Source organism: Passer montanus, unplaced genomic scaffold (genome assembly GCF_014805655.1).
Source record: "Passer montanus isolate IOZ18808 unplaced genomic scaffold, ASM1480565v1 scaffold12, whole genome shotgun sequence".
Taxonomy (NCBI): Eukaryota; Metazoa; Chordata; class Aves; order Passeriformes; family Passeridae; genus Passer; species Passer montanus.
The window spans coordinates 11020879-11041376 of record NW_024358722.1 but is presented as its reverse complement, the minus strand read 5'-3'; the positions used below and the strand labels follow the sequence as shown (position 1 = coordinate 11041376).

The 20498-nt window shown below is 37.9% G+C and overlaps 1 long non-coding RNA gene across 2 annotated transcripts in view; it reads left to right on the top strand.

The window, feature by feature from the left end:
* LOC120496973 overlaps positions 1 to 20498 on the top strand; it is a 43391-nt gene that overhangs the window by 21135 nt on the left and 1758 nt on the right. The window contains exons 4-6 of one of the 2 annotated variants that reach the window (XR_005626383.1): positions 2903 to 2989; positions 8176 to 8257; positions 10662 to 10976. This is a non-coding gene — a long non-coding RNA (uncharacterized LOC120496973). Of the gene's footprint in view, positions 1 to 2902; positions 2990 to 8175; positions 8258 to 10661; positions 10977 to 20498 lie in introns of those variants that run through there. The other variant, XR_005626382.1, reaches the window with a different exon arrangement.

Sequence of the window (20498 nt, the reverse complement as noted above, 5' to 3'; positions counted from 1 at the left end):
TGAGCAGCATTTGCTTATTCTTTTATTTTTTTTTTCTTTTTTTTCTTTTTTTTGTGCTCCTGTACTGAGGTCCTGTTCTCTGCTCATCAGCACAGAAGATGAGAGGCAGACACTCTGTTCTGATGTGCCCAGAAATATAAGAGCAAGAGGAGTAGAGTCAGCACAAGGTTTTTTATCCAACTCTTAGTTCGGGAAGGTCCCCATGCATGAACATGGAAAAACTTACTCCTGACACAACTGGGACAATAAACAGTCAGAAATCAAAATTCTAGCTACACTAATCAATCCTGTTTCCCCTTTTTTTCTTTCACTTTCTTTCCTGGGGAAATATTTATATTTGTTTATATGGGACTTTTTACCTCTTCTCGTCCCACCTGAAGATACATGCAAAGACATCAAGGTTACGACACAAGGCTATGAAACAAAACTCTGTTAGTTCAGCTAGAAACTCGAACCACAGAAGATTATTACAAAGGTTTTAGGCAGGGATAGTCTTTGGTACTTTTTGAGCAGAGCTGAATGTCAGAAAAGTTTTATGTCAGCAGTGAGATCCAGCTAAGAGGAAACCACATTTTTCCCTCTCAAAAACCCTGTTGCTACCTCATACTGTTTACTGTCTTAGTGAAATTATTTCAGGATTTTTCCAGAGTTTAACAAGAAGGTTGGTGATATTTCAGGCTCTGCTGATTTTTATGAGTAATAGGTGGTTTCTTTGAAGCCACTGCTTTAGTACCAGGAAACATCCAGCTAGGCCAAATGAAGAAATAGCTGGGATTAATTCCTGGCCCAGTGACTCTCATCTCCTTTTGCAGGAGGTGAATTTTGCAGTTTTATCCAGTGTTCATGCAGAGAGGTAAATGGAAAACTTTAATCTTGGCTCCATTGTCTGTACACCAATTGATGGGACAGGATTCTCATGGCAGTTTTTGGTGGCAAAGCCAGAACAGAATGAAATTTGCTCTTACCTGGGCTTATTCACCAGAACAAGGAGACTCAGCTGGCTTTTGTGATGTGAGCATTCCACGAGGGAAATAACTCTGGCAGATGCTCTCATACTAGTGCACTGATACACAAGAGGATAAAGTTCTTGTGAGCTCATTAAGTTCTAAGTATCAGAAAAGGAAATGAAGAAAAAAATGAATCTGTCAAGGAATCTGTGTTTGATTCTAGCAGGTGTTTTGAGTAAAAGTGAAAAATAAAATACGTTCTTCCTGAAACTTTCACCTATTTTAAAACACTATTTTGAAGTATTTTTGAATATATTTTGTATATTTTGAAGTATTTTATGATGACAAAGTAATCTATGCAAATATGAATGTAGTAAAATTTAATTAAGATTAAATAGAACAATTAATTGTTTTAAATGCGTATTTTAAAATAGTGTCTTCAATCAAATAAATAAATATAATAGTCCTTATCAGTGAACTCCATCAGCCTAATGGCTTGCTATATTTTTATTTGCTTTATTAATGAAGAAAAAAGCAAACTTCGGCATGAGTTATTTTATGTTTAGGTTTGATTAAAGATTCTTGCAGCATCAGGGGATATTAACAAGCAATTATATTTTGAGCTGACAATGGATTGATTATTCTTTCCTGAGAGAACAGTGATGCACAGACAAACTGCATAGAAATAACACGTCAGCAATGTCATACTACTGTACAGATTTCAAAGATAAATTTCCATCTGGCAAGCAGACATTCAGGAAGGAACTTCTGTTAATGTGGCTTTCACACAAAGTTCATCGGGGATAAAACCCGGCTTGAAGATTAATTTCTACTTCTCTTCTCACACTTGGCAAATGTTAATTTACTGTAGACATTTCTTAAAGAGATTGAGTAGGAATAAGAAAAAGATAAGGAAAAAGCTGTGTTTCTTCTCTTGTTCCACTGGAAGTTTTGGACTAATCAAGATGGTCCTCCTAACAACCAAGAGCCAAACAGAAAAACAAATAGAATTTTTTTTAAATGACAACTATAAACTGAGAACAAAAATGCTCTGTAAATATTAATATGTCACTGAGAACTTCAATGTGATGAACAAACAACAGTTAGTTTAACTTTCTTGAGGAAATATAAATAATAAAAACCTCATTCACAAATTAGAAGGCAGGAAGAGACCCCGAGCATATTGCAATGATATCCCTGCTGACTTCAGTGGTCGTTGCAGAAGGTCTCCTCTCATCTGAGGGAGGTCAGTGCTGCTGACTGCCACAGGATGCAGATGAGAGCCAGGTTCTTTTCTGCCTTTCACCCCAACGCTACCCCAGCATCACACCAGGTAAGATAATGGAATAAAACACAGGTGTTCACTAGACAGCGCACTGAGTTTGTTTCCCTGAGGTACGTACCACTGATAAACATGAAGAATTAAACTCTCTTACAATAGTACTGCTTGACCCGAGATGTTCAAGGACTATTTGCAAAACAGGTACTGCATATTTTGGGAAGGAAGAAAAATCAGACAAAAGACATGTGATACTTTGCATATGAACACATAAGTGTTCATGCAAAATATTTTGACGTTATTAGCATATGTGTTTTAAAGGAAAGAAGATTTCCTTTAAGTGTTTGATTGTCATTGTTTTTTTAATAACACTTCAGCTTCAGAGTTTTTAAGGAACAGATTTGACTGACACATGCTTAGTCAAAAGGAAATATGCAGCTGATTCATAAGCACCAGTGGACTTTGTCTTTAAAGAGCAGTTGTACAATACTCATCCAGCACGTTCCATGCTACTTACGAGCTCTCTTGAGATAAATAGTTTAAAACAATATGGACTGTTGTCTTTGTCACTAATAGGAGTTACCCAAATCTGTCTAAGAAAGAGTGTGCTTTTTGGATATTTTTGTATTTACATTGCATATCACCTTTCCAATGACCACTGTTCCCTATTTTACAGAAAGCTGATTTATGTGCCAGTTGACTCTCTGTGGTTCCCTGAAATGAAGGCTTGTTTTAAAAGTGAGCTATATTGTAACTCAACCTGGTAAGTGTGGGAGACAGCTGTCTGCAGCTCATATTTTGAAATATTGTTTTAATAATTGTTTCTTTCCTTTTCTTAAATCAGTGGTAGAATATTGCCATTATGGGATTTTAGGTAGAAACACCCATTTCTTATAAAAGAAACAGACTTGCAGAGCATGAGGCTTGGAGATGGGGCACCTGTTAGCTATTTTCTCAGTCAGTCACAAACTGGGATCTGGATTCAGACAATTCCTCAGACACTGGGAAGAATGGAAAAAAGAAGTTAGCTGGTAACAGTCAAGCTAGAAAACTGTCTCTGGCTGAGCAATGAACATTAAAATGGAGGAGAGGAGGAACAAACGGGGCTGATTTTCCCTGTGACAAACAGGGTGAGGCTGGCATAGATGGAGAAGCTAGGCTGGGCAAGTAGGCTAGAAAATCAGCTACAAGTCAATGAAGAGGGTGAACAGGTTGGATGCTGAAGTCAAAAGTCATTGGTTTCTGTGCTGGAAGTACTCACTGAGTATAAAAATTTGCCAGCCTACTTGGCAATCTGAGTATCTGAGTAACTAGCCTAATATTAGCTAGCCAGGTTTCAATATTTTGACCTAAACCCCATTCGTTTTTGTAGTCACCTACAGAATTACTGCAGAGCATAGAGCTCTGAACTTAACAAATTCTGGGTAAATAAGGCCTTGATTCATCAGTATTTGCCAGATTAAATAATTTCTTAGTACACATCCTTTAGACCCCAAGATTTCTTATGGTCCTGCATAATAAACTGTTTGTGCAATTAGCAATAAATTTGTCAAAGTAAGTCACTCTTTAAAGCTGGGAACAAGTATAACATTTATCTGTGTGTTAGAGTTTGCAGTTAAAAATAGCCATCCTGTTTTCATATGGCCAGGGCACTTTCAGGCTTGTTTTCTCCAGCTCTGTTGATACAGAGAAGGTAACAGAATCAGCCTGAGTATGTGATAGAGAATGGTATTCTTTGTACAGAAACGAAGCTTATTTGCTGAAGGAAAATCTGCCAATCCTGAATTCACTGCATCGCCACCTATTTGAGCATTATGTTTTGGGCTTTAATGAATGTTTACCACTACCTGCTTTAATTGCAATAGGCCTTATCTGAAATGTGCAGTCTGGTGGTATGAATGTTAATACACTAAATAAATGTGCAAGGTTAAGACACCATGCAAAGCCCAACAGTGCCCAGTGCCCAGCATGGAGCTGTAGCTCTCAGGGGTTCACACACAGCAAAAGGCTTTCTTCACTCCAGGCACTGTGGTCCTGCACGGGCCCCTGAGGTGCCAGGCTGATGTCTCTGCATGCGCCCAGCTCCACAGTGAAGTTCCTGAGGCTGCTGACTAAATGTACTAAAATGGCATTTAGACTACGTAATGTGGCATTTACTTTCACTGCCTCTACCAGAACTGGTGGTTATTTATTTGGAAATCTCAGACATGAGGTGTTATTTGATTTAGGGAGAAGTTTGTGTAATTTAGATATCCTTAGGCTCCCTAGAAGACACCTTAATTAATACAATTTCCTTGATTAGCTGATTCCTAATTAAATTTAGTGTGGTGTATATATTTATTTAATTTGCAGCATATTTTTATTTTCTTCGGTTTAATTTTGTAATACATTTTTTAAGCCACTTATCCCTTAGCTTTACAAAATCAAAACTGATGCAATATACAAGAAAGAGTTAAACTCACTAGAAGCTTCAACCTGTAAGAGGTCTTTTTTATATCAGTGGGAGAAGAAAAATCTGAGCCCCTACAAAAATCATATCTGACCTATGCGTGGAGGGTAGTGCTGGGCAAAGTAGAAGTCTGAGAAGGAAAAGGGGGAGACTTAGGGCAAGAAGGATTCCAAAGAAAAGATTTAATTATATTGGAATTAACTCTAAACCATTCAACTGGACTGAAACAAAATTAATTATAAAGTATTTGTTTTGATGAAGCTGAGCCAGGAAAAGCACAATGCTGCCAAATAATATTTAATAATTGTATTCAAAAATTAGAAAAAGAACCCTTTGGGACTCTTAGGAGATCATTGAAACCAACTGCTCTTTTGATGAAGTATGTGTCTTTCTCAGATTAAATTACAGGGGCAGTCTCATGTTCTCATGAGATTCTGTAAACCTATATTGCATTATTTTAGTAAAAGCAAAGTAAAGAGAATTAATTGGTGATCATAGACTTTCTAAGGAAGGGCAGAGCAGAATTTTAACGAGCACTTACTCAGCTGTCTGTTTTACTGCTTCCCCCCAACCTGAGCCTCTTGTTTTCTATGGCACTGGGAGAAAGTACTTTTCTTGAACAATTTCACATTTCCTGGCCCTGCTCATGTCTTGCAAGTGATGACGTGTCTTAGAAAATAGGGCAACAGAGAAAGAGTGATGGCTCTTGAGTGAGTTGGGAGAAAACACAAGGAAATCTTAACAAAGAGAGAAAGTAATGTGTTTACCTTTTTCTTTGGCTTCAGCCATGTCTAGACACAGCTTTACGTGCTTAATGGTAACCGCAGGAACTAGGAGAGAGTCACCTCACTCATTAGTGCCTCCTTGAGACATTGGCTTCAAGCAGGCAGTAGGCAGTGCCACTAAAACTTCTAGTATCAGGTCTAGCAGGACCTGGCAGTGTGATTTTGGCTTCTTGAAAACAAAAGTCTTGAGTGCCATGGATGTGTGCTTCAAAATGAATGCAGCTCTGGTACAGGCTGTTCACAAGCAATGAAGCTCTCCCTTGAAACTCGAATATGGATGCATACTCACTGCTAACTAACTTCAGGCAATGCCTCAATGTTTGTGTTGGTTTGACGGATAAGGCTTTCTGAGATGTTTTGTGTGGAGAACTCAAATGTAGTCACAAATGAGAGAAATGTTAATTGGATCAGACAGCTCTGTGTTAGATCTTAGGTGCCCCACAGCTGTAAGCCTTTTTTCTTTTCAACAGTGTTTTAGTCAAGAAGTGGAATTAATGTTTGGTTTGTCTTAACATTTCTGATATTTTTCTTCTTAACATGGCTCCTTTCTTGCCCATTTTGAGACTCCCACTGGGAGATAATTGAAGTTCCTCCTGGGAGAGTTTCTGCAGAAAAACTATGGGTCTTTTCAGGCTCTTTTTCTGTTTTGCCTCACTTAATATTGATGGAAATATAGCTGGATGCATTGGTCAATTTTTACTAAGGCTATAGGTGACAAAAGCAGGTAGGATGGCTGATGTGCAGTGTTTTCTAATAAAACACAGCTAAGGCTCTTGGATTTTTAGGCATTAGATTTATAATTTTTCTACTGTGTTAGGCAGATTTTCATGTCTTAAGTTTCATGAAAACATTTTTTGACAACATACCCTGTGAAGCTGTGTGTGAAACAGCTTGGAGGATGGAAGGATTAACTTGACACTTTGGGATGTGGGCCTCTTAATGCTCTCCTAACGACTGTCATAGGACTTCTCCCCGCAGGTATGCTTCTCCCAGGATGTTCCTTCAGTCGGGAAATTTGTACTGTCACTTCCAGCATTTAGTGAAAGGAAAGCCAGTGCTGACTGTCCTGACTTTGCCTCTACACAAATCTTCTAAATCTTCGTCCAAAGTTCAAATCAGGAGCTCTCCCTAAATTAAGAGGGATGTGGCAGTCTCTGAAGAGTTTGCAGCTCTCTGCTCAACAACGTAGGATTATTGAATTGTTTAGGTTGAAAAAGACCTCTAAGATCAACACAGCACTGCGAAGTCCACCACTAACCATGTCTCTAAGTGCCGTATCTCCATGTCTTTTAAATCCCTCCAGGGATGGTGACTCCCCCACTTCCCTGGGCAGCCTGTTCCAATGCTTGACAACCCTTTTGGTGAAGACATTTTTCCCTAATATACAATCTAAACCTCCCCCAGTGAACTTCATGGTCTTGGAAACCTCATGAAAATAATGCTGCACCAAGGGGAAGGAGTGGAAATAAAAATTCATGGCCAGGTTGATAATTCCAAATAATTGAGTGGCATTTTGTGTATGAGTACTTAGTGATCATCCATGGCCCTGCTCCTGCTGAACAGTTTAACACCATCTGGACCAGGCTCTGGATTTACCGGAGACCTACAACAGGCGCTCTCCCTTAATCTCGTATGATTTCTTTCTTTTTCTTCCCCCACAAATGTAATGGTGTGTATCAGAAATAAATAACAGCAAAACTTGTCTGGAAGCTGAGGGATAAAATGGAGAACCATGAGAAAACATGTGGGTATCTCTTGATGGAAGTCCTTGCTTCCCAGAAGAGCAACAGTGACTCCCTCCAGGTAGGGAACCTGTGTGGCTTTCTGCCATACAACAGGCAGGGCAAAGAGGACATTTCAAGGGCATTTAAAAAAGCTGTAACTGCTTAGAAAGCCTGGTAATTCTTGCACATCTCAAACTATTATAGCAGGCTTGGATAGAGAGAAGATGCCAAATGGCTTTCTCCAGGGAGTGGGGATTCTGCTGTGCTCCTTGGGTAGTGCTCCGCCATGGGTGACTGTCAATGGGTGGAAGTAAATCTGTTCCTGTGGCCATTGTAATGTCCATAAAGGGGTTATAGAAAGAAAGTAACACCGTGGCACTGTGGTCTTGCTTTTGAACACACTCTCAAAGATATAATTAAAACCACCAAGCTTATTTCAGGCAAAGTTCGTAAGTGATGGGTCTGGCATCATGCCGATTGCAGGAAGGCTAATTACACCATAAATTAAACTTTTTTTTTCCTAACCAAACATTATGACCTTTAATAAAATTGTTTTTACAACCAGCTGTCAATAAATCATCCAGGAAAGCTAGTGAGAAATGTTCTGTGAACACTCCACTTCTGTGAATTTCATTAGCTGCAGTTTATTTGATTTTTTGTGAGCTATGATGGTTTTTAAATCTCAAATTAAAAGCCCCGAACCATAAAAACTAATTCAAGAACATTAGCATCTTGGTTTCTGAAAATGAGCCTCTCTAATTGCAGAAATTAGTCAAGATTGTATAACGATCAGGAGGTCATTAAAAAAAGAATAGTGGGTAGACTGTGTTTGACCCAGCTAGAGCAGCTCCAGAGAAGTTTTTTTTTGAATACACCCTTAATGGAAGAAAACTGTCTCCTGCTAGATAGATTTGAGAGCACTGTGAAAGCCTTTTAACCCAGAGGTTTGATTTCTGAGACATCACTTTCCTGGCCTTGTTTATTCTCTTAGGCGCATCAGGACTTGAGCTTGGACACGTGCAAGAAGTTTTACTGCGTGTTGTACCCTTGTGTCTGCAGCAGTGAAGTATGAGGTAGTGTCAATAGGCTTTACTTCAGGACCTCTTTTTGTTTTGCATTCTTAAGGCTCCTGTACTACTTCATGGTAATTACAAATATTTGTAAGAAATATACTATACTGCTTGATTTGTGACTTTAAGGTGGACATATTTTAAAGCAAGGCATTTTTATTAGATTGGTACCAGAAAATGAAGCTGTTAACATTCTACTCCTCTGCCTCATAAAGCTCTTCTAAGTAGAGAAGCGGGGTTATTTTGTGTTGTAGAAACATCTAGAAAGCCTTTAGGTTTGAATCTGATAAGAAAAGATGGCAATCCTCTTTTTTGGAACTGCAGATTTCCTCACATTTCTGTTTTCCTGTCTCTATATTTTGGCATGATAATTTCAAGCCATTCTTAACTCTCCCTGTTCATCTGACTTTCCATAGCTCATTTATGTGGAATATGTGTTATAAAAATGAGATACACCTTGCTTAAGTCCATGTGGCTTCCATGAGTCCCTGTTCAAGCAGTTTCTAACATCTCACACAGATATCTCTATTCCTGCCTAGTGGTGTGTATTCTAAAGGTTCCCCTGGAGCTCATCTGTAAAGTGTGCCAAATCCCTCATCATATTTTGTTTTAGGGACCCCAAAATGAATATTTAATTTAAAGGAGAAGATGATACTTTCTAGCACCTACTTTTTATTAGTAAATTTTAAATATTACCTATTTGCCTGTACTGTCCCAAATCCTTTCAGACATTTTTATCTTTTTCCTGTCTATTGTCACAAGCATTTGTGCATTTTCTGAACCAAAGGTCTTTTGTCATGTTTATACCAAAAAAATATGAGAAAATAATGTAAAAATATTTTGAGTCTTTATTTCTCATTGCAGGTTCCCTGGGAAACTTTTAGGGAAGTTTTGAGATATCCACACTCATTTCATGAGATCTCCTGAGTCTCAGTCTGAGACACCAATTTCCCTGCTGCAGATTTTCCTCTGGCTCTCACAAATAGGTCCATTCACTTATTTCTTGCCATATGTGCATGTACACTGCCAAAACCAGCCTGTCAAACACAAATGCTGTAATGTTGTCATTGTTCCCCAGCTTCCAGCCCCACATGCACCAGTGGGCCCAAGTTTATCTATGGAATAGGGATGGAAGTGACAGTTTTTATTTCGTGATTTGGTGTTACAGTAGGGGCTCCCTTAGTCTGCTAATACATTGTAGCCTTGTTGTTTTTGAAGCAAACAACTTTCTGCTTATTCCTCATATTAGATTTTTAGTGAGATTGCTATTATGGCTTTTCTGATGATTTACATTTTAAGAATTTCAGTTTAAATGGGGGTGGAACGGGGGTTTTCTGCAGGTATTTATGACATTTTCCCATGCCCATATGACGTGGAACCATCACTTAAATGCCTTGGCAAAACAGTTTGAACCTGTCCCACCCCAATTAAACACTGAAACAGAAACTCTAAACTTTTCCTGTGAGTAAAATAAATCAATTATAAATTAGCAAGATGTAGGCTACTGATGAAGGCAAGAGAAATCAGAATGTATAAATATGAGTTACTTGAACTCCATGAAACACATACACACACACACCCACACACACACACACACACACACGTGTCTGCATGTGCACACACACATAATGGTAAACTTGATCTGACACACACACACACACACACACACACATACACGTGTCTGCATGTGCACACGCACATAATGGTAAACTTGATCTGGACTTTTTCCTTCTGGCTTCATTAATCAACTGGCCAGTTAATCTGAAATATTTCACGTCAGCTTCACAGATCTGTTTTATGTATATACATTTTTCAGCTTTTATTTTGTTTGATGTTTTTTAATATTACTTGGCTTGGCCTTCCATTATTCTTGAACATTTAAAGTTGAAAAAAAAGAAAATTACAGACCCCCATGGACTGATGCAACACAAGAAGGCAGATGTTTTACACTATTCTCAGGTCACACACTGTTTGTAAATTAAATGTAATGAGTCCAATAAAATGTTTTATAAAAATTACCAATTTCATATAGTGGTAGGCATCTAATTCAGCAACTATGTTTATTGTATGTGAAAGTCATAGGCACTTCAGATGAACAGCCCCTATTTAGTCCCTATTAAGTACTAAGTTGAATTGATATGGCTTTATCCGTATGGAATATGCATCATATGTGTCAAAATTGCCTTGCTGAGCACTATATAGTTTCCATAAGTTCTCTACCTACTGGTCTATTAATCTTTGTATGTATCTATCTATCTATCTGTCTGTCTGTCTATCTATCTATCTATCCATTTATTCCAATTACAAACTGATTTTTGAAAAGGTACTGTACTTCTCAAATATTTTTCCCATATTGGTATAACAGGTAATTTTATAAAGAGTATTCTCTTCACACATTTCACCACAGGTGGAAATGGACATCCTGGCTACTGAGAGAAGAGTGTCACTTCACGGGATTCCTGCTCTGTGATATGACCAGCTTGTTAGGATTTTGTATTGAACTACTGCTGCTTTTTTGTTCTCTTTTTCTTTTTTTCCCCCTTAACCCCCATAGCATTAGCAGGACTACTCTTTTCATTAAAACTGGATCTTATTGTTTGGCTTTGTCTTGCAGCAAGACAAGTTCCTACAAGAGACATTACAAATATTAACAATAAAAGGCTACATCTGAGGCATGCAAAATGTGGCCAGCTGCAACATTTTTGTTCAAATTGGCATCGGATTTTTCAAGTTTGGAATGAAATCTTTAAACTGAGGCCTTATAGCAGGAGTGGATTCACTCAGCATTTTTAGTGAATATGTGATTCCCAGCAGCCCCAGGCTCATTATCAATTACCCAATTTTAAAGATGTTGCCATGAGATTTTTCTGAGTTTTTGAACTGTTGTCCTTTTATTACATTTTACTTGTTATAAAGGATATAAAAGACAAGTATTCCTTTTGTGGATAAGGTTTTTGGTTATTGACTGTGTACTCATTTCTCTATCCACACACTGCTATTTGCCTTCAATTCTGAAGTGAAAGTAAAAGGCTTTTTACACAGCTGAAAAAAGTCCCTGGATTGTGGGAATGCTCAGGAAAAGCCAAGATAGCAAACACCTGTTTTTCACTAAACTTGAGGATGTTGGGTAGGTCAAGAGGGGAGCTGTGGGTTAGCTCATTCCACTGTAAAGCAATGAAAGCCATAAAATATTATGAGCAAAAAGCCACCTGTTCTTGAATTAGTGCTTGCCATCTACCTTTGTGGTTTAAATTGAAAGTTCAGTATCTAGGCAGCCTGTTTTCCTTTTGCTCTGACTTAGCCACAGTGTATCAATTTATACAGTGCCTTCCCAATCAGCTCCATCTCAAAGCCCTTGGCAAAATGTAAATGCAGGTGCACAAATGCATCCCTTCCTCCCCCAGGCACACCACACTAACAGGAAAGCAACTCTTCTGTAAACAAAGCAAAAAAATAGGTGAGTGTCAGAAACTACATCCAATACCAAAGTACTGAAGATGAATTTCAGAAAGATAAATCTGTCATGATGAATGGCTGCAAGACCACTCCTTGATTTACTCCAGGTGCTGTATTTCACAAAAGTAAATGCTTTCCAAGTAGCAGCTCTCCTCTGGCAGCTTCACAGTCCTCTTTTGTTGGACAGGAAACTTGATGGACTTGCTTTGTTGAGATTTAAAATGTAAGTGTGGAAAAAAAGAGCTGATCTTACAGAGGAGCCGTGTACCTGACAGAGGTACTCTGAAGTCTGAAGGGGCCTTGCTATCCTCTTACTCCACGGACCAAAAGACAGCTGGCTGAAGGCAAGAAAATCAACTTGAGAGAGTTTTATCACGAGGTGCCTCGGGAGGCTGTAGCCTAAACTCTGTGCTACTCTAAAGGTGATGTCTGTGCAGCTGTCTCTTAGGGACTAAATGCCACACAGGTATATTTATTTCAGGGTTTCAGTATGAAACCTTTGACTCTTGTTCTTCTAAAATTGCTTGTTGTTACTGCTCTCAGTGATCCCTCGGTGCCTGTTTTTGCTTGTGGCATAAGCTGTTTAGCCTCTTGTATTTGCTTAGGGTGCATGCACTTCAATAAGCTCTGGAAGGTGAGCCTGGAGTGGCCATGCTATGTTGTCAGGAGAAATTGTTTTTTTCAGTAAGTCCATGGCTTTGAGGATATTCAGAACAGCAGTTATTTGCTGTTATTAATTTACCTATGATGCCTAAATGCCCACTTTGTCAGTGAAGAGAGAGCACATCCTTGAGGTAGTGAGTGACTCAGGTATCACATTACAGGGCTGAGGTATCATTTCTGGAGATTCCTCTCCTCTCCTCTCCTCTCCTCTCATGTACAGCCCAGCTCACTTCTTTACAGGCTCTTTACTGTAAAGACAGTTTCTTTAACAATAAAAAACAGGTTCTTTACTGTTAACATATGTTTGCCAAGCAGTACAAAATTCCCAGGAGAAATCCAGTGTGTTTTTGTTTCAATGGGTTGATATTTTCACATTTCTCTGTGGTTTTGTTTGTTTAAAAAAATATTGTCCAAAGGTAAATATTCCCTCAGATAATGATATAAATTTTAGTCTAGCTCTGATTATTCTTATTTTGGTAACTCTATCATATTTAAACTCCAGGATCAAGGACAACAAGTTTAGTTTTTCAAGCAAACATATAGCTAAGAATGATAGGAAAATGGTAAGAAGTCATTTCAGTCTCTGTAAAAACTACACACAGATTAACTGATGGATTTTAGGGTCAGTATTTCAAAGTTAGCTTGTATGACTTTTATTAGAAATACTTTAGAAAACGATTTTAAAAATCACCAAAAGATGAATGAAGTGCCCACTTGATTCATACAGGCTGCTATTTACCAAAAGAAAAACCTCGTGGTCTGTTCTGCATACTCCAAATCCACTTCCTAAATCTCTGAGCCTGTGCTACCAACTATTTCTAAAGCTCTGTGGTAGTACCATTAATAATCCTTTTGATATTCTTTTCTCTTGTAAACATAAATCCTTGTGAACTCATTTGGTATGAGAATGTACCTTATAAGCCTTTCTATGGTATTCCATCACTTTATAGAAACATTCAGGTGTGGATCTGGCTAAAATTCAAAGAACATTGTTGTGGATGAAAACCTGAAGGAATTCCATCTCATGTTGTGAGTATGGGTGCCATTGTGTACTGTGATGTGAATTTTGTCTGGATTGTGGCAAGTGAGACAATGAGGGAGATGCACCACTGATTCCTGCCTCCCTGAGCTTGGAGGAGGCTCCCTGCAGCATCCCAGGAGCCCATTGGGACTCCAGGCACTGGGCACAGGGTGTGCACTCTCCTGCACACAAAGGCAGGGCCAGTCTAGCTGGTCCTGTTCTTTTGCTTCTCTCTTTTGATTGCTTAGGTTAGTGATGGTAAAGGTGTCTCCTTCTTGGATGGGGCTGCTGGCTACAGAACTAGGCTGCTGCTACTGGCTCTTTGCTTCTTGCAAAGCTCTGTCTCTCAGAGCTGAGATGGTGTCTGCAAATCATGGCTCTGATATTGTCAGGACGTGGACTTTGGCTGTGAACAGGCCTGAAGTCGAAAGAGGAGCAGGAAGGTTCTCCTCAGATGGATTTTCAGCCAGTGTAAGCTGTTGTTGCTCTATGAGAAACCAAGAATAATTTTCACAAGTGAAGGTTTGCTTGCTTGGACTTTTAAACAGACCTCTTCATTCATCTCAGTTGGAATTCTGCTTATATTTCGCAGCATGTGGCAGTACCTGCGCAAAGAAGAAGCTACTCATGCTCTGCTCTGCTGGTCCTGCACTCTGAATTTTCCTGCTCACAGCAGAATTTCTCCAGCTGTGGGGAAAGGTGAAGTGATGGGCAAATATTTGTGCAGTACCACAGTATATGCATTGTCTTCTGCAGGAGGAAAAAAGGCAGGCCTGAAAAACTTAATGGAGACAACTGGACCAGGATTTCCTGTTTTGACTTTGAATTAGGTTTAGTACATGGCTCTGAAAACTGTGGTTGCTGGTCCTTGTGGAAAAACGAAGCACTGACATAGATTAGAAAAAGGAGATGATATTGTCACTTCAGTCCAGTATGAACTACAAAGATGGATTGAAGAAAAAAGTAGAACGACTTGTCTAACACAGCAAACTAGAGCTCCTTCACTACACCAAACAGACACGTCTCCCCATTCCCATCTCAAAATTAAAGCCTATATTGAAACTGCTGACAGACAACGTAAACTCTTCTCTTGATTCATACCATGTCTTTATAGTGACATTTTAAGTAAAGTTTTTCTTGTGCATGTTGGATTTGTTTTTGGAGGATTAGTTATTTACATTTAGACCAGGAAGGCAGAAGGCAGGATGGTTTACAAGATTCACATGGTTAACCATTTTTTCATACAGTGGGATATTATTTTGGCAGTAATTGCAAATGATCTTTGCACTTTAAAGGTATAAAATGTCACATTCTCAACATCTATTCAAAGGAAGGAAATATGCCAGCTTCTAATGAATCCAAATACTGGTCTGCATGATGTGATCGAGGTAAATTACATCCTTTTAGGACTCAAACAATTAAAATAGTTTGTTGTTTTGTTTTTTTTCTGTTAGCCTTTTTACTGTGGTTAAATGTCTTTCCTAAACAGCTTCTTCTAATATCTTTAATTTGCAGTATTTTCACTGGTGCCAATTGCTCCCCTGAAGTTTTGCAAAGGATTTAAACCATAGTGGTTTGTTCATTCCACTAGATGCCTACAGATTTCTTTTTGTCTGTAAGTGTGCTGTATAATTTTTATGTGAAATTGATTCTGTACAACTGTAACTAACAGGATTTTCCTGGAAGCAGTCAGAACATCTTGTACCAATGTTTACAATAAATATATAAGAAGAAATTGATAGCTATCTAACAGTTTCCAGGAAGATGGGAATTAATACAAAGCCAGCCTCTGAGTGTTTTTCAAAGAGAAAAATTTGGGTTTATTTTATTTCTATTGAAACTTGTCATGTTACTTGAATTCCCCTGACATTTTTTCATACTTCAGAGCCTTTTTAACATTGTCCAACCATCGACCGTTCTGGCCTTATGTGGTGCCTGGGAAATGTTAATTGAGCAATCCTGAGTTTAACCCTTCCTTCACATACTTTGTAAAAATACAGCTGTTAATAACGTTTATTTGGCTTCAATTTAGATATGAAAAAAATCCATTTCAGGAGGTTACTGAAAAAAGATTTAGACTTAATATGTGTTCCCCACATATTAAGAGCAATGGCATGTGCTGTAAAGAATAAAAACCACAACACACAGACATCAGTCCTCATGGGCTAATGGAAATCTAGACCTGATTAAAAACCCATTTCAGGACCTTTTTATTGCAGGGGTGGGTTTGATAGCTGTCAGTGTACAGGAAAATAGCACATCTGGAATCTTACTGTGTACTTGTGCAGGCTGGTATAACTCAACCTGTGTGTCAGGTTTTTTTTTTAATAGCCAAGATTTATTTGGTTGCTATTAATTTTTTAAAAGTCTTTGGTAAGTATGCTTATTAAGTACTAAATTTTTACCCTCCACAAATTAAAAGCTATATTTTAGTAGTGAGCAGTTTCCTTTAGAGAAAAGGAGGAAAGCCAGAAATATGCATTAGTAATGTAGGGAGTTATTTGATTACAAACGTACCCCAGTGGCTTCTTAGGGATGACTGTTTTGCAGCTTGTTTAATGAAAATTGCATTTTTCTTGTGATTTTTTTATCTAGTTATGAGAAGTCTAAAAGGAGATATTCAACAAGTAGTAGGCTCTGACTACTATTATATCAAGAGTTGTTTTCCCATTAGGAAATTATATATGTCTAGAAAATTGTAACTGTTGTTTAAAAACCACTTGGATTTGCTTGTAAAACATGAAATTTCAGTAAAGAAGAGGCTTTTTTTCTAACCAATGTCTTGGAGAAAACTGAACAGTCACATATCAAGAAGTTCAGTGTTGTTCTAACATGTTTTACATGTAACCATAATATTAATTAAATAAGTGACTTTGTAATCATCCTTAAGTTAAAAGAAAGAACAGAGCAATAAACATCTTTTGATGGTCCCCTACAGCCTTAGATTTATTGTCTAGTTAAAATTTTAATAGTGCAGTTCCAGAAGTTTTATACTTTAGTTGCTCTAGAGAATTGTACAGCTGAAATATTTAATATATATTTATATATTCCAATCATGGTCTAAAATCAACAATGATCTGGATGGTGCCTGTCTTGGATGGCCCTAAAAACCTCTAAAAATTGAACTACACACAAGTTACTGTTTTGGTGGTGTTATTTTAGTCCCGTTCTACTTGGCAAATGCACAATATTTTGAAATTCTTGCAGGTTAGAGTTACCAGGGGAAACTGTAATTCTTCAATGGGAAGAGAGCCAGAAGGGGATAAATTTTAATCACATTCTATTATCTTCATGATGGCAGTGTTTTTGAAGCAAATTATATACTATTTATTCCATTTATATACACTATAGATGAACACACATTTAAATGTCATTCCAATGTGTAAATGACTCGTTATAAAAGTCAAAATAAAGGACCTCTAGAATGTCACAACAATGTGCCCCAAAAAATCCAGCTAGTTCATTTTGGCTGAGGTTGAGGAAAAGAAAATGTGCACCTTTCTGGGGCAGTCACCCACAGGAACAATCATTCATCAAGTTGTCATAATCTTGACACAGCAGATTGTCCATCAATTTTATTTTCACCAAAGTCAAGTGAAATACTTGTGCATGAGAAATTTTAGAATTTGGTGTGATACCCTAATTTTGCTCCCAAACCTGCCAGTATTTTCAGTTTCTTAAAGGGTTTAGAGCAGAGTTCAGTAGTGAATTCTCAGATAATTATTTATGTTTTAGAAAATGTACTATGTGCATTTCCCAGTACTTTAGAAAGTATTATACATGAGAACTGTGCTTGTTGAAACATATGAGCAAAGCATATGTCATAAAGCAGTAGCTTGGCTTTTGCTTTTCTTTTTAAACAACAATTTTCAGAAAATACTTGATTTTAGAATGTTGTGATTCATGGGTGGTCATATTCTGGGCATTTTTTTTGAAGATGAATGATCCTGGCTTTTGCTGGGCTCTTTTCTGGACTCTTGCTCTGGGTTCTGATCTCATATCCTGATTAGTCTTAAGAGGTGTAAAGCCAGGGACAGAAAATTATTGATTAGCAAAGTCAGCTTTCCCAGACAAGACCCCTCACATTTTAAGTCTCTAACTCAGCTGAGAAAGCTATGAAGTTACTGAGAGGCTTGTGGACTTTGTAAGGACAGGAGTCTGCAGTTAGAAATTACTGAGAGGTATCACTGTTTTGTCTTGTGTAACAAGACATTTCTCAGATTTTGACAAGTAACACCAATTTGAAGTTGTGCATGAGTGGACAATTAATATTAAAGGTATGAAAATATCCTTACAAGACTGCAGCTCTTGCATAGATTCCTGAATTTCAAGAGAGAGGACAGATCCTATCAGTGACCCTTCACCATTTCTGCCAGCTATTCTCACATCAAGCTTATAGATTTGAATTAAAACAAACTTCTTTTTTTTTTTTTTTAAGGAAGACATTTGGTTTTGCTATTAAGTTTTCAAGTGACAGGGAATATATTATATCAAGTAGACTATTTTAGTGCTAATTTACCTACCTAGTAAGAATTCACATTATTTTCAGACTGATTTTTTTGCTCTAGCCATTAGACATTTTAATATCCCTGTCTCCAAGCTTAAAGCAGACTTGATTATTTATAAGATGGGAAACATTTTTGGCATGGATGAGCTCATAAAATATGATCAAGTCAAGAATTCAAATTACCTTGGATAAGTTGGCATCTATAGAGTCTTTCAGGAAAAGACAGGTTTTCCAGCCACAGCCCCATTCCTGTAACCCTTCTCTGAGCTATTCCCAGTTTCTGAACATCCCTTTCAAGTAAAAGTCAGATGGAGAGCACAAGCTCAGAGATTCAGCTTGTCTCATGCTCTTTTATTACTCAAAGTAATTTACCCTGTGATCCTAAGATGCCTGTAGTAAAAACCAATTTTTCATTAAAAAATGGTGAGCTTTATAAACCCTACAGAGCTCTCTTTCAGGATGGTAATTCTCATCATTTCAGCTGTCACACCATATTTACTGCTGTCAGTGTTTTCTGTAAAAATAATGAAGTGAAACAATGCCCACAATTGTTACCATCATTGTGGGTATGAAATGTTCATGTTTCCTGGCAGATACTAAACCAGAGAGAAGTAAATTGAGGAGAAAACCTTTGGCGACCCTGAAAACCATGAGCAGAAACTTGCAGCCTAGAGCCAGTAAAAGGAGATAGGAATGAAGATGACAAATGGGAGTTTGTGTGGGTGAGACCTCAGGGGATGGCTCTGAAAATCTCTTGGGTAGGGTGGGATATCCCTGTGTCTCAACATGGAAAATTTGGGTGCAAGGACCTGCTTGGCAAAATACAGTTGGAAGAAGAAACATTTTCAACCCGCTCTTGGATGCACCAGGGTTTCTGCTTCTCAAAACAACATATGAAGTCCTACAACAGCCTTGTCTGTCACTGTATTAGCTCTGCCACAGCCTGGGATGTATTTGGCATTGCCCTCTTAGTGTTAGCTCTCATCATGCTTGAAGACTTATTTATTTTTAGCATTCACAATACTTCCATTACTGTATGTCTTTATTAAATTTTATATTCTGTAGAAACTTCTTCACATTTGATGTTTACAGGGAAAGATTTTTTTTTGCCTGTAAGTGATCTTTCCAGCCCTGGACCATAAGAGACTGAGGAAGCAGGAGTTGGTGTGAAATGCCTTGAGGGTTTCAACCCAAACTGAACTGCAGGTAGAGGATATCCTGTGGGTAGAGGATATTCCTTTGTGAATGGACTATAGGAATTCTAGAGACATGAGAGTAAAGGGACTGCTCCTGGCAGATTTCAGAACATCACACTAGTTATAGTTAAAGGTAATTTTTATAATATAGTAATTTATTCTATATGGTTTATAGTCCTTCTCCCATCTTTAGTTCATTATCCCTTTGCTGGCTTCATTATTTTCTCAAATCCTCCACATTTTTGACTTTCCCAGGACTTCCCACTCAGCTGTACCAACAGCTAAAAGTGTGGGGGAAGAAGGGGAAGCCAGAATGGCTCTGTTACTGTAAAGGTGAATATTCTAAAATATACCAAAAACCCAAACAAAAAAAGAGGAAACTCCAGAGTAAAAATTATACTGATGGGAGTGTTCTGAGCTTGTAAGCAAATGTGCAGGTTGCTGCCAGAAGGGGGTAATTGTACAAATGCTTCTAATAAGCTGTAGAGTTTAATTCCTTGAGTAGAAATTTGAAAGCTGAAATTAATATTTTCTTCCAGAAAATATCAGTTTATGACATTCAAAGCTGGAAAGTACTATCTCTAGTTTATAAAAGTGAAATTAAATTCAGAGATAATTATATGATTTGCCTAAGATTTCAGACATGTGTGGAAGAGAACTCAAGCATGACAAAAATTCCAAGGAGAAGTGATACCTCCAATATATGTAGCCAGTCAGTTTAGCTCCTTGATGCCTGTGAGACCTACACTCCTGCACTCAGTGGCTGTGGCAAATATCCAGTCAAAATGTCAGCATTCAGTGTGTGTCCACTTTCCATGGGTGCAAATGGAAACATGAGATGGAACCCAAAATTTAGCCGACCATAGATGCTTTAATGGCTGTCTCAGGCATTTTTTTTTCTTAGGAGGACATAGATCTACTGCTATTTCTCTTAGCAGAAAGGGTCACTGAAAGACTTCAAATTGATGGTGCTTTTCTAACTGCTCTGAGATAATTGGTTGTGCTAAAATTCTTCCTGACTTGTGTTACCACAAAAATTGTAAAAACAGTTTTACAAGCTGTTGTGCTTTACTGCAAAACAAACACATTAAAAACATTTAATGACCATTGCTTCTTGTATTTTCCTGTTAATTTATGTAATTTAGTCCTATAAAGGAACCAAGAGCTCTTTGGTTGGAGTAGCTTAAGGTGTTTATTAATATTTGTTCATCGTGCTGTACTTGCAATCTGAGCCTAGACAGGAACGTGCAGCTTTCAGCACTGTGCTGGCAAGAGAAGTTTGCATTTGCATAAACACATGGAAAATAAAACAGTTATGATACAGTTAAATGGAGTTTGTTTTTTTCTACTGGATCCATTAACTGGAATTTTATATTCTGGTGATGTTCATCCTCAGACCCT